This window comes from Nycticebus coucang, chromosome 11, assembly GCF_027406575.1.
Source record: "Nycticebus coucang isolate mNycCou1 chromosome 11, mNycCou1.pri, whole genome shotgun sequence".
NCBI classification, from domain to species: Eukaryota; Metazoa; Chordata; class Mammalia; order Primates; family Lorisidae; genus Nycticebus; species Nycticebus coucang.
In genome coordinates this window covers 110,027,384-110,043,887 of record NC_069790.1, presented here as the reverse complement: position 1 = coordinate 110,043,887, position 16,504 = coordinate 110,027,384, and the positions used below count along the sequence as shown (strand labels likewise).

The following is a 16,504-nucleotide window of genomic DNA, read 5'->3' as shown; positions in this document are numbered from 1 at the left end:
TACCTCTCCAAGAAATTAGACCCCGTCGCTGGTGGTTGGCCAGCCTGTCTGAGGTCTGTGGCGGCAGTGGCGGTACTGGTAAAAGATGCAGACAAATTGACTATGGGGCAGAAGTTGACAGTTATTGCCCCCCATGCCTTAGAAAGCATCATCAGACAGCCCCCTGACCGGTGGCTGTCCAATGCCCGCATGACACACTACCAGAGTCTCCTATTAAATGGAGACAGAGTACAGTTTGGCCCGCCTGTCATCCTCAACCCGGCTACCCTACTACCTGATACCTCTGTCTGGGAGGATATATTACACACATGCCAAGAAGTACTGGCTGAGGAGACTGGAACTCGGAGGGACCTCTGTGATCAGCCCCTGCCGGATGCCCAATTGACCTGGTTCACTGATGGGAGCAGCTCCATAATAGAAGGTAAAAGGGTGGCCGGGGCGGCGGTTGTGGACAATAAGCAGACCATGTGGGCAAGTAGTCTGCCTGAAGGGATGTCAGCCCAGAAGGCCGAGCTGGTCGCCTTGACCCAGGCCTTACGTTTGGCAGAAGGAAAAAAAGTTAACATATACACCGATAGCAGGTATGCTTTTGCTACAGCCCATGTCCATGGGGCCATTTACAGACAGCGAGGACTGTTGACTTCAGCAGGAAAAGAAATTAAACACAGGGAAGAAATCCTAAGTCTACTGGAGGCTGTTCACCTCCCTAAGAGGGTGGCCATAATCCACTGCCCTGGACATCAGAAAGGGGGATCCAGAGTTGCCGAGGGAAACCAAAGAGCCGACCGAGAAGCTAAGCTAGCGGCTCAAGGGCTCAACATCCTACCGCTATATGAAAACACTTTAAAGCCTACCCATAAAGAAATAGCACCCCCCCCTTATCAAAAACTTTAAATATTCAGAGCGGGATCTCGAGAGGATGGACAGATTAGGCCTCCACCTAGAATCCCCAGAGGGGATCCGAGAAACCCCGGAAGGGAAAAACATCCTCCCTGAGGAGCAGGCAATCACCTTTCTCAGGCAACTTCATAAATTAACCCATCTGGGCCCCAAGCATCTGAAAACCATTGTTCAGTGCTCTCCATACTATATTGTAGAATTAAGTAAGCTCACTGATGCAGCTGTAAAAGAGTGCAGACCTTGCCAATTAGTAAACACCCAGCCTAGCACACTACCTCAGGGAAAACGACTCTGAGGGTATCGCCCTGGAAGCTACTGGGAAACAGATTTTACTGAGATTAAGCCGGCTAAGTATGGATACAAGTACTTGCTAGTGTTCATAGACACTTTCTCAGGATGGGTCGAAGCTTTTCCTACGAAGAGGGAGACTGCTCAAGTTGTGGCCAAAATAATATTAGAAGAGATTTTTCCAAGATTTGGGCTACCCAAAGTAATCGGATCCGGCAACGGTCCTGCTTTCGTTGCCCAGGTTAGTCAGGGTTTGGCCAAAATCCTGGGGCTTGAATGGAAATTACATTGTGCTTATTGGCCCCAGAGCTCAGGGCAGGTAGAGAGGATGAATAGAACCCTAAAAGAGGCCATGACTAAATTATCCTTAGAGACTGGCATTACTGACTGGACAGTCCTCCTTCCCTTTGCCCTGTTCCGTGTGCTCAACACCCCTAGTACTCTCAAGCTGACCCCCTTTGAAATCCTATATGGAGCTCAACCCCCGCTCGTTGCCATGCAGCACCTCCCTTCCCCAGAATCTTACTCCTCTCAATCTTTATACACCAGATTAAAAGCCCTTGAAACTGTGCAAAAGGAAGTGTGGAGCCGGCTGATCGAAGTCTACAAGCCCGGAGATCTGCAAATACCTCACCAGTTCCAGGTTGGAGATTCGGTGTACATCCGGCACCACCGGACAGCCAACCTTGAACCACGGTGGAAAGGACCATACCTAGTACTGCTCACAACCCCGATCGCAGCCTGGATCCACGCGTCTCATGTCAAACCAGCACCGCCACCAGACTCCAGGTGAAAAGTGGAAAAGACAGACAACCCCCTCAAGCTCTGCATCCGCCACAGTAGCCCTGCTCCTGCTGATACAACTCCCGGTGATAAGTAGCTCTGGTCCCAATCCCCATGCCCCCCAGAGGTTAACCTGGCAGGTTCTCTCTCAGACTGGTGATGTAGTATGGAGTACTACAAAAGAGGACCCTCCTTGGACCTGGTGGCCGTCCCTCACCCCAGATATTTGCACCTTAATAGCAGGGCTAGATAATTGGGATATCCCCGATGAGACCTTTGAGGAGGTCCCATGGAGCCTTGATCATCATTTGGCAAAGCGCTCGCTTACCCGAGGCTCCACATCCCAAGGCCAGTACATTGCAGACGCCCCTGGCTGTGGCAACTTGCCCGCCCAGCGCCAGATGTGACAAACGGAGTTCTATATCTGTCCCTGGGACGGGAGAACAAGAAGCCAGGCCAACAGATGCGGGGGGATAGAAAATTTCTATTGTAAGCAATGGGGATGTGAAACGACTGGGCAGGCCTCCTGGCACCCCATTTCCTCTTGGGACTTAATAACTGTAAAGAGAAGCAGTACCGGGGCAGGGTCAAACCCCCTAAATATTTCCTTCATGGAGAGGGGGAAGCAAGCCCAAAATTGGTTAAAAGGAAGAACATGGGGATTCCGTTTCTATATGTCAGGATGGGATAAAGGATTTACCTTCTTTACCTTATTAAAAATAGAAACCCCCGTCACTGTCCAGATAGGACCCAACATCGTACTCTCAGGACAGCAGCCGCCAGCCAGGCCGCCTATTTTCCCCCGTATGCCCCAGACCCCAGGGAGCACCCAATTGACTGGGGCCAGCACAGCCCCATCGCCTGCGAAACTGTCTCCCCAGGTAACATCCCCGGAGACTCCAAGCACCGGGCAGAGACTCCTTAACTTAATACAGGGGGCTTTCAATGTCCTCAATACTTCCAACCCTAATCTTACCGAATCTTGCTGGTTGTGTCTAGCCTCAGGCCTGCCCTATTATGAAGGGATCGCCTTCTCAGGTATCTTCCAAAATACCACCTCCCATAATTTCTGTGACTGGGGATCCAAGATCACCCTTACAGCAGTCTCCGGGCGAGGCATTTGCCTAGGCACGATCCCCGAAAATCACCAGCATCTGTGTAATCAGACCATTAAAAGCCCGTCAACCACTACCAATTATTATCTAGTGCCCCCTAAAGGAGGATGGTGGGCTTGCAGCACCGGGCTAACCCCGTGCATTTCCTCATCAGTGTTTAACTCCACTGCAGACTACTGTATCCTCGTACAGTTAATACCTAGAGTTATCTACCACGAGGCGAGTTCCTTCGAGGCAGAATTCGATCTCCGACCCCGTAGACAGAAGAGGGAACCAGTCTCTATTACCCTAGCTGTCCTGATGGGTATAGGGATGGCGGCCGGAGTAGGAACAGGAATGGCTGCGCTTGTCCAGACCCCACAGTATCTCGAAGAACTGCGAGCAGCCGTAGATGAGGACCTACAAGCCATAGAACAATCAATCACAAAATTAGAAGAGTCGCTAACATCCTTATCAGAAGTAGTATTGCAGAATAGACAGGGACTCGATCTCCTGTTCCTAAAAGATGGAGGGTTATGCACTGCACTGAGAGAAGAATGCTGTTTCTATATAGATCACTCTGGCATGGTAAAAGACTCCATGTCTAAACTCAGGGAGAGACTGGAAAAAAAAGGCAACGAGACCGGGAGGCCCATCAAGGGTGATTTGAAAGTTGGTACAACCAGTCCCCTTGGTTCACCACTCTCGTTTCCAGTTTAATAGGTCCCCTTATCATACTGCTTCTAATTCTTACCTTTGGGCCCTGCATTTTCAACTGTATAGTCACCTTTGTCCGGGAGAGAGTAAGTGCTGTACAAGTGTTAATGCTCAGACAGCATTACCAGTCTCTCTGCCGGGATGATAGCCATGAGAATGAATACATAGAGCCAGAAGTTCCATGATTAGAACTTCCCAAAAAACAAATGGGGGAATGAAGGAAAGTACTACAAAATCCAAAAAGGGGGGGGACCAGATATGTAGCAGCACCCCTCGCCCCCTACCATAAGAATGTGACCTTTTGTAACTGTCCTAGGAAATAGCCCTGAGCTGAAGCAGATAACCGGTAACTGGTTCTGAAAGAAAAAAGCTAAGCAAATGTTTAACTGCTGATCTTGTCTTAAGATAGATGAGTAATGAACCAGAGTTCTTCTTATCTGGAAAAGCCCCTATGTCTGCTACCCCTCCCTAAAGCCCCTGCTATGTCTGCTGCCCCTCCCTACTTGGTTTTTGCCTTTATAAGCTTGTAAAAACTGCTGTTCAGGGCTTGACTCCTCGGCTCCTAAAAGAGTTGCGAGTCAGGCCCCAGCATGCTGGAATAAAATCCTCTTGCTGTTTGCATCAAGCGCCGTCTCTTGCGGTTGATTGGGGTCGTCAGAGCTCAGGGCAGAGTGGGGGGTCCTGCCCCAAGTCTTTCAGGTTCAAACCCAGCCCCGGCCAAACTGCAACAAAAAGTAGCCAGGTGTGTGGCAGGCGCCTGTAGTCCAGCTACTCCGGAGGCTGAGGCAAGTGAATCACCTGGGCCCAGGAGTTGGAGGTTGCTGTGAGCTGTGACACCAAGCCACTCTACCAAAGATGATAAACTGAGACTCTTATCTCTACATAAAAAATAAATAAAAAATAATAATAATTTTCAACATCTGATTATTAGTGTAAAAAAATTTTTTTTGAGAGAGTCTCACTCTGTCACCTTTGGTAGAGTACTGTGACATCACAGCTCACAGCAACCTCAAACTCTTGGGCTCACTCGATTCTCTTGCCTCAGCCTCCCAAGTAGCTGGGACTACAGGCACCTGCTGCAACGCCCAGCTATTTTTTTAGAGACGGGGTCTCACTCTTGCTTAGGCTGGTCTCAAACCTGTTACTCAGGGCTATTCACCTGCCTTGGCCTCCCATAGTGCTAGGATTACACGGATTACCACGCCTGGCCTGTTAGTGTAAATATTTATTTGGTAGAAAGATAATCGAGAAATCATGACGCAGTATAAACAATAAGATGTAAACAGGAAAAATATGAGGTGATTCAATAGGAGGAACACCCTCTGTCAACCAGCTGCTTAAGTGCTGGATCCTAAGATGGCCCCATACACTTCAGTGGCTTCCCTAGTGCTAAAGGCAGCCACTAGCAATAAGTGAAGGTGACAGAGTCATATGCTTTGGAGTCAGGAAGACCTAGATTTGAATCTTGCCTCTGCCACTTCTAACCTGTGTTAACCTCTCTGAATTTTCGTTTTCTCCTCTGTAAATGGAAGTAATAAAACTCACCTCCAGTGGCACCTGTGGCTCAGTCGGTAGGACGCTGGCTCCATATACCAAGGGTGGCAGGTTCAAGCCTGGCTCCAGCCAAACTGCAACAAAATAATAGCCGGGCTTTGTGGCAGGCGCCTGTAATCCCAGTTACTCGGGAGGCTGAGGCAAGAGAATCTCTTAGGAGATTCTCCAACCTCCAACCTGGGGAGTTAGAGGTTGCTGTGAGCTGTGATGCTACGGCACTCTACTGAGGGCAATGAAGTGAGACTCTGTCTCAAAAAAAAAAGAAAAGAAAAGAAAAGAAAACTCACCTCACTGACTTGCTTAAGAATCACTGACATAATTTATGATTGAGAAGCAGTATAAGGTAAGCAGTCAACGTCTTATCTTATAACTAGGTATTTCTGGCTCAGAGTCTAGAAGGATGCAGTCAAGCTGTTAGTTGGGGCTGCAGTTGTGTAATTGTCTTGACTGAGGCTGAAGGATCCCTTTCCAACAGGCTCACCCACATACCAGGCAAGTTAGTGCTGGCTCTTGGTGGGAGGGCTAGTTACTTGCCACACCAACCATTCCCTAGGGCTGCTTGAGTGTCCACACAACATAATAGTTGACTTCCCCAAAGCAAGAGACACAAGAAAGAGCAAAGAGAAATCCACAGCGTTTTCTAGGACCCAGACTTAGAGGTCACACTGTCATTCCTAATATATCCCTTTGATCATAGAGATTAGGTCTGTTCAGTTTGGAAGGCTGCATAGGGTGCAAATACCTGGAGGCAAAACTCTCTGGGAGCCAGCTGGCTATCACATCAGACCCAAATCATCAAGTTAACCCCACCTCTGGATTGCAACACCCACACTTCCTCTACACTTAGATTACTGGAAGATTTGCAGCCTTAAGCTCCTCTTTTTTTAATAACAGTTTTGATTAGCCAGCATGTTTTCTTATTACACAAGTCTTTATTTTTTTGCAGTTTTTGGCCAGGGCTGGGTTTGAACCCACCACCTCTGGCATAGGGGGCTGGCGCTCTACTCCTTTGAGCCACAGGCACCGCCCTCCTCTTTTAATTTTTTAATTTTTTTTTTTTTTTTAGAGACAGAGTCTCACTTTATTGCCCTCAGTAGAGTGCTGTGGTATCACACAGCTCACAGCAACCTCTTCCTGGCTGATGCAGGAGAAAATTAAAACAAAAAAGAAATGCATGCAGATTTCTGAGGAAACCACCAATGCAAGGTAAAGCCTTTTTCTTAACCTTGCATGGGCAAAAACTACCTCTTTAGCATTTTTGTTTAACTTTTGACTCAAAAAAAAAAAAAAAGGAAGCGCCTTACCAGTAAGGATATAACTCATATACATCATTATGAACATCTTATATTGCTATAAGCCATATGTGAATGCTGTATACAGCTTCAGGGTTGGCCTTAAATCCTGAAGTGTTCACCTCCTTTCTTGCCTATTTACACTATATTCTCATTTACTAAGCAGGGAAGGCTGTCCTTATGTAACGCTTTACTGTTAGTAAGTCAATACCTGTTCTGTTTCTGGGTTGTCCGTTTTGTGCATTAAAAACTTCAGAATTAAAAAAAAAAACAAAAACGCAGAAACCCTGGGCTCAAATGATCCTCCCACCTCAGCCTCCTAAGTAGCTGGGAATACAGGCACCCCTCCAGCCCTGACAAGTTCCTTCTTTTAACACAAGAGTTGGTAAGGGCTGGGACTACAGATGCCCGCCATATTTTTTAATTTTTTTAGAAACAGGGTCTCACTATGTTGCCCAGGGTGGAGCGCAGTGGGTATTCACAGGTGTGGTCACACAGCTGATCAGCATGGGAGTTTTGACTTGCTCCATTTCTAACCTGAGCTGGTTTACCCTCCTTAGGCAACCTGGCCATCCCCAATTCCCCAGAGGTCACCAAATTGTTGTGAAACAGTGCAGACGCCAAATCGGTGTAACATAGTACAACCCAGAAACCCTGGGCTGAAGTGATCCTCCCCCCTCAGCCTCCTGAGTAGCTGGGAGTATAGGCACCCCACCAGGCCTGACAAGTTCCTTCTTTTTTTTTGTTTTGAGACAGAGCCTCAAGCTGTCCCCCTGGGTAGAGTGCGGTGACATCATAGCTCACAGCAACCTCCAACTCCTGGGCTCAAGGCATTCTCTTGCCTCTGCCTCCCAAGTAGTTGGGATTACAGGCACCCGCCACAATGCCCAGCTATTTTTTGGTTGCAGCCATCATTGTTGTTTGGTGGGCCCGGGCTGGATTCGAACACGCCAGCTCAGGTGTATGTAGCTGGCGTCTTAGCCGCTTGAGCCACAGCACTGAGCCCAAGTTCCTTCTTTTAACACCACCAAAACAAGAGTCGGTAAGTTTATCCTCAAAGAGGGATAAACTCTTTAGGGTGGCCTTTCTCCACTCTAAAGTTAAATCCTCCACCTAGGCCTACAGTTCCGATCCTTCCCAGCTCAATTCTTCCAAGGGCACCTTGTTGTGGTACAGTTTCAATCTAGGGAACCCTGTACCTGCCCCCCGACTTTCACCCTGCCCCAGCTCCCCGATCATTTGACTAGTGCCTCGCTCAACTCCTGCACCTTCTGTAGAACATCTGTTTGGCGTGAAGTTTGGACATTGCATCTGACTCAACCCTCTGATGTTTATGTACTTTTAATTTCTATGACTTAGTATAGCTGACTCATTGCAGCTTATGTGTGTTTTGTTTCCCTCTCTGAATGGTGGTTCAACTGATTCATATAGCTAGATATCACCCAAATGTCTTTTCTTTTTTTTTTTTTTGAGACAGAGTTTCACTTTGTCACCCTCAGAAGAGTGCCGTTATATCATAGCTAACAGCAACCTCAAACTCTTGGGTTCAAGTGATTCTCTTGCCTCAGCCTCCCAAGTAACTGGGACTATAGGCACCAACCACAATGCCTGGTTACTTTTTAGAGATGGGATTTCACTCTTGCTCAGGCTGGTCTCAAACTTGTGAGCTCAAGGAATCCACCTGCCTCTGCCTCCCAAAGTGTTATCCTGTGCCCAGCCTCCAAACGCCCTTTCACTTTGCACTCCTCTCAGATTTATTTGTTTCACTTTTTCCCAGATCTTCTAGTAAAACAATAATAAACATTTCTTTTTTTTTTTTTTTTTTTTGTAGAGACAGAGTCTCACTGTACCGCCCTCAGGTAGAGTGCCGTGGCGTCACACGGCTCACAGCAACCTCTTAACTCTTGGGCTTACGCGATTCTCTTGCCTCAGCCTCCCGAGCAGCTGGGACTACAGGCGCCCGCCACAACGCCCGGCTATTTTTTGGTTGCAGTTTGGCTGGGGCTGGGTTTGAACCCACCACCCTTGGCATATGGGGCTGGCGCCCTACTCACTGAGCCACAGGCGCCGCCCAATAATAAACATTTCTAAATAAGATCACAAATAAAAATAAAATCATAAAAAATAATAATAAACAAGAGTAACAAACAAAAAACAAGTGAGGTTAATAATCAAACCAAAAAAAAAAAACCTCCCTCTGAAGTTACCTGAGCAATTCCTTCCCTTCCCTTTCCTTGTCAGTTCTCTAATGTTGCCTGTGGCTTAGTCAGTAGGGTGCCGGCCCCATATACCAAGGGTGGTGGGTTCAAACCCGGCCCCGGCCAAACTGCAACAACAACAACAAAAATAGCCAGGCGTTGTGGCAGGTGCCTGTAGTTCCAGCTACTTGGGAGGCTGAGGAAAGAGAATTGTTTAAGCCCAAGAGTTGGAGGTTGCTGTGAGCTGCAACTCCACAGCACTCTACCCAAGACCATAGCTTGAGGCTCTGTCTCAAAAAAAAAAAAAATGATCTCCAGTCAATTGTTCTATTTCTTTACTATAACATGCTTTGATTTACAACCTTTCATTTTGAGAAAACTACTCTAGCAAGTGAGTTAGAATATAAGACTGTATATAGGAGAATTTATTGACTTAGGGGCACATTCTCAGAATACAAGGTTAAGGTTCTTGGTGTGGCCCAGGGGATGATGCATAAGTGCTGCAAGGGTAACTCCCCAAAGCCTGGAAAAGTGATGGCTTATGAAGAATAAAATTAAAATGCCTAAATTGCTGTGTCAGACTGTAGAGGAAAGGATTAGGATCCTGAAAAGAATTTATTATCGTAATCCAGAACACCCAGCAGAGGACTGCACTCCATAGGATGGCTCAAGGAACCATGTTCATCAAGGCCGGCAGGAACACACTAGTGAGAGGGACACCAACATTCCCAAGAATTCTGTGATGCTTTTCCCACTAGGACATAACTAATGGGTTGTCCTGGACTTGACTCACTGATAGCAGTGGGTTTGTCAAAGACCTTAAGCCATTAAGGATAGCACTTAAGGGCAAAATGTGGTTTGCCCTTAGGGGTTTGTAATGACAAAATTAGAGTGGCAGCCAATGGGACCTGACCTACAGCGTAGTGATTTTCAACCGGTGTGCCGTGAAAATTGTAAAGATCATTAATCAAATTATTTTATTTTATTTTATTTTTATTTTTATTTTTTTTTGTAGAGACAGAGTCTCACTTTATGGCCCTCGGTAGAGTGCCGTGGCCTCACACAGCTCACAGCAACCTCCAACTCCTGGGCTTAAGCGATTCTCTTGCCTCAGCCTCCCGAGTGGCTGGGACTACAGGCGCCTGCCACAACGCCCAGCTATTTTTTGGTTGCAGTTTGGCTGGGGCCGGGTTTGAACCTGCCACCCTCGGTATATGGGGCCGGCACCCTACCGACTGAGCCACAGGCACTGCCCAATCAAATTATTTTAGAAAGAAATTCAAAGCAGCCTCTGTGCCCGCAGCTCAGTGGTTAGGATGCTGGCCACATGCACCGGGGCTGGCAGGTTTGAACTTGGACCAGGACTGCTAAACAACAATGACAACTAGAGAGAGAATCGCTTAAGCCCAAGAGTTTGAGGTTGCTGTGAGCTGTGACACCACAGCACTTGGCACTCTACCAAAGGCGACATAATGAGACTCTGTCTCAAAAAAAAAGTTCAAAGACAGTGTTTTTTTCACTCTTTTTTTTTAAATCAACATAATTTCAGGGTGCTGCAGAAGTTTAACTATAGGTTTAAGTGTGAGATAAAAAAAAGGTTGAAAAACACTCCTTGCCCCAGGTGTAGATTACCAACTTATGATTTTCCCACCTTGCTATGGTGTGAAAGTGGTATGAGTTTAATAGAAACTGCACTTTGAATGTTGATCATTTCCTAGGCTAATGATGTGCCGTTTGACAATCTCTTGTAATGCAGGGCAATGGTAGTGAGCCAGAGCTCCCAGTCAGCCATGTGAGTGAACAATTCAATAAACCCTATGAAGCATCCAATACCTTATTATAAAATAGGCTTGTTAGGTGATTATTCCTTCAACTCGGCTAATGTAAGTGTTCTGAGCATGTTTAAGGTATGTTAGGCTAAGCTGCAATGTTCAGTATGTTAATCGTATTAAATCATTTTTGACATATGATATATTCAATTTATTTATTTATTTTTATTTATTTATTTTTTTTTGCAGTTTTTGGTGGGGGCCAGGCTTGAACCCACCACCCCCAGCACATGGGGCTGGCACCCTACTCCTTGAGCTACAGGTGCCACCTGATATATTCAATTTATGGTGGATTTTTTTTTTTTTTTTTTTTTGCAATTTTTGGCCGGGGCTGGGGTTGAACCCACCACCTCTGGCATATGGGGCCAGCACCCTACTCCTCTGAGGCACAGGCGCCGCCCATGATGGATTTTTTCAGATGTAACCCCATTGTAAGTCAAGGAGCATCTATACAGCTTAATATGTATAATCGAAAGGAACATGAATTAGTAAGTAAAACAATGAAGAGGACAGTCACCCCAATGAAAAGTCACAATTCCTTATCTGGTTTCTTCTCTACCTGAACTAGTGTCTAGACTCAAACCCCAGAGTAAGGAGGTGGCCATGTCCCCAGGGCAAAGGAGCCAATGTTCCTCCTATATCACTATGCCAAAAATGTACTATAATTATCCCTCCAATTCTCCCCTAAAGAGATCTACTACATTTCCCTGAGTGATGGAATACTGGGATAGGGCAACACAACAGACATTTTGGTGACGGTTTGGCACAGGATCAGAGATCAACTGTGCCCAGAGATCTGAAGCATCTTCACGGCCCCCATGTTAGAGTGGGGGTCAAGGTGTCCTGACTAGGTCCAGCTTATGGTGCATCTCTTGGCCCATGGACCCACCAGTTGTCATTCCTCTAACGCCAAATGTGTGGCTGGGACCACCATACTTGGAAGTTGGGCTAACCTTCCCAATCACCCTGGTCCTGTAGGGATGTAGCTATTACAGCCGGGAAGGCCAAATAGAAGTATCTGAAACTACCCTTGACCCTCAGGCCAATGTAGCAACTGCAAAGTAGCGCTGCATTCTAGGATGAGGACAGCGGAGAGTAGTGCCACTCTGAAGTATCTAAAGGGTGAAGAAATATGTCCCCATCTCATCTCTGTTTAACTTACCAGTGTGGACTCTGCAGCCGCTAGGCAATTGCAGAAAATGACTTCAAATTATTGCAAGGGCGTAGGAAGGGCAGTCACACTACTGTGCCGTGTGCAGTATCTTTGCCAGAGCAGCCTGAAGTGTGTGGTTTGTGGCCACGGATGTGAATGCATTCCTTTCTATCCCAGTCAGGAAAAAGGATCAGAAGTAGTTAAGATTCACATGGAATGGATAACAACAAGTTCTTATAGTTTTGCTACAAGGGGCTCAAGGGGCTATGTTTATTTTTCAGTCCTCTGTCATAATACAGTGCTATGAGAATCAGAGCATTTGGACATCCCACATAACATCACACTGATGATAGCACGCACGAGAAAGACGTGGAGAGCTTGCCAGAAGACTTGGTGTGACACATGTGCTCCAAAGAGTGGAAGAAAAGTTCTATAAAGATTCAGTGACCTGTCACTTCACTAAAGATTTTAAAGGTCCAGTACAGGTGCAGTCACTCAGCCTGTAATCCTAGCACTCTGGGAGGCTGAGGAGGGTGGATTGCCTGACCTCACAAGTTTGACACCAGCCTGAGCCAGAGCAAGACCTCATCTCTAAAAGAGCTGGGTGTTATGGTGGGTGCCTGTAGTCCCAGCTACTTGGGAGGCTGAGGCAAGAGAATCTCTTGAGCTCAAGACTTTGAGGTTGCTGTGAGGCATGACACCATGGCACTCTGCTGCCAAGGGCAACAAAGTGAGACTCTGTCTCCAAAAAAAAGAAAGTCCAATAGTCAGTAGCATTCTGGAACCTTACCTCCAAAGCAAAGGGAAAAAATGCTGCATCTTCTATCCCTTACTGGAAAGAAGGAAATACAAAGCCTATTAGGAATCTGTGGGTTCTTTTTTTTTTGTAGAGACAGAGTTTCACTTTATCACCCTCCGTAGAGTATTGTGGCCTCACACAGCTCACAGCAACCTCCAACTCCTGGGCTTAGGCGATTCTCTTGCCTCAGCCTCCCGAGTAGCTGGGACTACAGGCGCCCGCCACAACGCCCGGCTATTTTTTTTGTTGCATTTCAGCCGGGGCCGGGTCTGAACTTGCCACCCTTGGTATATGGAGCCAATGCCCTACCCACTGAGCCACAGGCGCCACCTGAATCTCTGGGTTCTTAAGGAAACACATTTCACACCTTAAAATATGTGGTACCCCTGCTGCTCATATACTGAGTTACACAGCAGGCTGCCAGTTTGAGTGGGTCCTAGAGCAGGCTGTGATACAAGCAGCCCTTCTGCTTGGACCATACAATCTGGCACAACCTGTCATGTTGGAGGTGTCAACAATGGAAAAAGACATGATGTGGAATTTATGGCAAGTCCCAATGGAAGAACCACAACGCAGGCCAAGATCATGCCAACTACAGTGAAAGACTGGGCATCTTTTAGAAAACAGCTCCTAACCCTGCTAGAGATATCAAACAGACCCTGGATTTAGAACTGGCCATCATGAACTAGGTCCTATTAGAGACACATGAAGTCATAAAATCAGGCAGCACCAGTATCAAAGCTACCACAGAATAAAATTGGCACATCTTGGACTCAGCACAAGCAGAACCAGAGGGCACAAGCAAGCTGCATGAGCAAGCCCAGCTATGTCACTCACTACAGTTTCGCCAGCACCCCTCCCGCAGCCTCAGCTATGACCTTATTAGGGAGTCTTATGTAATCTGCTAAAGAAGGAAGGAAAAAGGCAAAGCTTGGGGTATGGCTGGATTAGCTTAGTATGTGGGTATAAGCTGAAAAAGTATGACAGTCATATTATGGTCTCACTCAGGGAAGCCCTTGAGAAAAAGTGGTGAGGGGAAAAATCTCTCCAATGGGTGGAGCTCTGAGATGTGGACCTGGTCATCCACTTGGCATGGATGGAGAATGACCCAAGGCTAGAGCATATGCGGACTCATGGGCAACAATAATGGTCTGGCTGGATTAGGAGCCTATAAGAAAAAGTTGGGCCTAGGAGGAAGTGGGGCTCCCGGCGAAGTTGGCGCAGGTTTTCCGTCCGACTGGCCTCATCATGTCCAAGGTTTCCTTCAAGATCAAGCTGACGTCGGACCGTGGCTGCCATACAAAGTACTTAGTGTTCCTGAAAGTACACCTTTTACAGCAGTCTTAAAATTTGCAGCAGAAGAATTTAAAGTTCCTGCTGCAACAAGTGCAATTATTACCAATGATGGAATAGGAATAAATCCTGCACAGACTGCTGGAAATGTTTTCCTAAAACATGGTTCAGAACTATGAATTATTCCTAGAGATCGTGTTGGAGGTTGTTAATATCTACTACTTGGAACATATGATTTCCTTTCAGAATAAATATTGATATTGATAAAAAAAGAAAGAAAAAAAAGAAAAGGTTGGGAAAATCAGAGACAAGAAGGTCTCAGCCTGCCATTCGATCCTACAATTCCTCTACTAGGTATATATCCAGAAGACCAAAAATCACATTATAACAAAGATATTTGTACCAGAATGTTTATTGCAGCCCAATTCATAATTGCTAACTCATTGAAGAAGCCCAAGTGCCCATTGACCCGTGAATGGATTAATAAATTGTGGTATATGTACACCATGGAATATTATGCAGCCTTAAAGAAAGATGGAGACTTTACCTCTTTCATATTTACATGGATGGAGCTGGAACATATTCTTCTTAGCAAAGTATCTCAAGAATGGAAGAAAAAGTATCCAATGTACTCAACCCTACTATGAAACTAATTTATGGCTTTCACATGAAAGCTATAACCCAGTTATAGCCTAAGAATATGGGGAAAGGGGAGAGGGAGAGGAGGGAAGGGTGGAGGATGGGTAGAGGGAGGGTAATTGGTGGGACCACACCTACGGTGCATCTTACAAGGGTACATGTAAAACTTACTAAATGTAGACTATAAATGTTTTAACACAATAACTAAGAAAAAGCCAGAAAGGCTATGTTAACCAGTGTGATGAAAATATTTCCAATTGTATATAAAACCAGCACATGGTACCCCATGATTGCATTAATGTACTCAGCTATGATTTAATTAAAAAGAAAAGAAACGCTAAAAGGTCTGGGGTGGAGGCCCATGGGTGGACATATGAATGTGGCACAAGTGATAAGCTGTCTGCATCACGTGTTAAGGCCCACAAGAAAATATCTACCACAGAGGATGCGTTAACTAGACTATAAAATAACTTGGCTGGTCAATGTTGGCCAGCCTTTGTGAAAAGCCCTGTCCCTCACTGCTACGTGACGGACATCTGAACAAAGAGGCTTGAGGGCAGAGGTAGAGGTGATATCAGTCTAACAGCATAGACTGTCACTTGCCAAAATGAATATAGCTACTGCTATCTCTGAATGGCTAATCTGCCAGCCATAAATACTAATTCTAAGCTCTCTTCCTTAAGGAAATCAATAGCCTACTTGGTGACCAGTAGACTACATTGATCCCTTTTGTCCTGGAGGGGCCTGTTGTTTGCCACAGGACTAGACACTTACTCAAGGGTTTCCTTTCCTCCCTGCAGGGCTCAGTAGCTCCACTCTCTGGGATCTTAAAGATTGCCTGACCTACAGACATGGAATCCCATATAGCATAGCATCTGACCAGATGACTCTCTCCATGCAAGTGAGGGAATGAGCCCGCAAACATGAGATCCACTGATCATATCACACACCTCACCACCCAAAAGCTACTGGATAAAGTATTGGAATGGCCAGTTAAAGATGGAGCTGAAGGACCAGCATGAAGGTGATGACACCCTCCAGCACCCTGGAGTATATATGCCTTGAATATATATGTTACTATGTACTTATATACTATATAAGTTGTATATCCAAGTTACTATGTAAGTAACTATATATGGTGTTGTCTTACCAGCAGAAATGACACATGGGTCTAGAAAGAGCGAAAAGAAGCCTAGGTGGCTCCACTTACCATCTTTCCAGTGACCAATCAGATTTTCCTGTCCCCACAACACTGGGGTCTGCAGAGTGAGAGGTCCTGGTTCCCCAAAGGGATAGTCTTGCCTGGAGACACAGCAGAGAGTCCATTGGACTACAGTGATGGCTGTGATGAAGTACTTTGGCCTACTAATGGTCAGAGACTAGCAGGTAAGAAAAAGAATGGCCATCTGACCAGAGGTAATTAATACTGGTCAGGAGGAAGAGGTGGGTACTATTACACAATGCAGGCAGGTGGAATACGTCTGGAATTCTGGCGACTTATTTGGGTGCCTCTTGGTATTCCTTTGCCTAACTTCTTTGACTGTGAATGGATAAGAGCAGCATCCCTGACCTGAGAATGTGCTCAGACCCCTTAGAAATGAGGATCTGGAGCTCCTAAGCAAGCAGCTGAGGTGGATAACTAAGGGTGAGAGAATTAGAATGAATAGTGGTGGGCGGCGCCTGTGGCTCAGTGAGCAGGGCGCTGGCCCCATATGCCGAGGGTGGCGGGTTCAAACCCAGCCCCGGCCAAACTGCAACAAAAAAGTAGCCAGGCGTTGTGGTGGGTGCCTGGAGTCCCAGCTACTTGGGAGGCTGAGGCAGGAGAATCGCCTAAGCCCAGGAGTTGGAGGTTGCTGTGAGCCGTGTGACACCACGGCACTCTACCGAGGGCCATAAAGTAAAAACTCTGTCTCTGCAAAAAAAAAAAAAAAAAAAAAAAGAATGAATAGTGGTGGAGGGGTATGA

General features: G+C 46.4%; 1 pseudogene; it reads left to right on the top strand.

Moving 5' to 3' along the window:
- The first annotated feature begins 13,800 nt into the window (after positions 1–13,800).
- Positions 13,801–14,147, top strand: LOC128560413 (ubiquitin-fold modifier 1-like; annotated as a pseudogene).
- Positions 14,148–16,504: the final 2,357 nt, after the last annotated feature.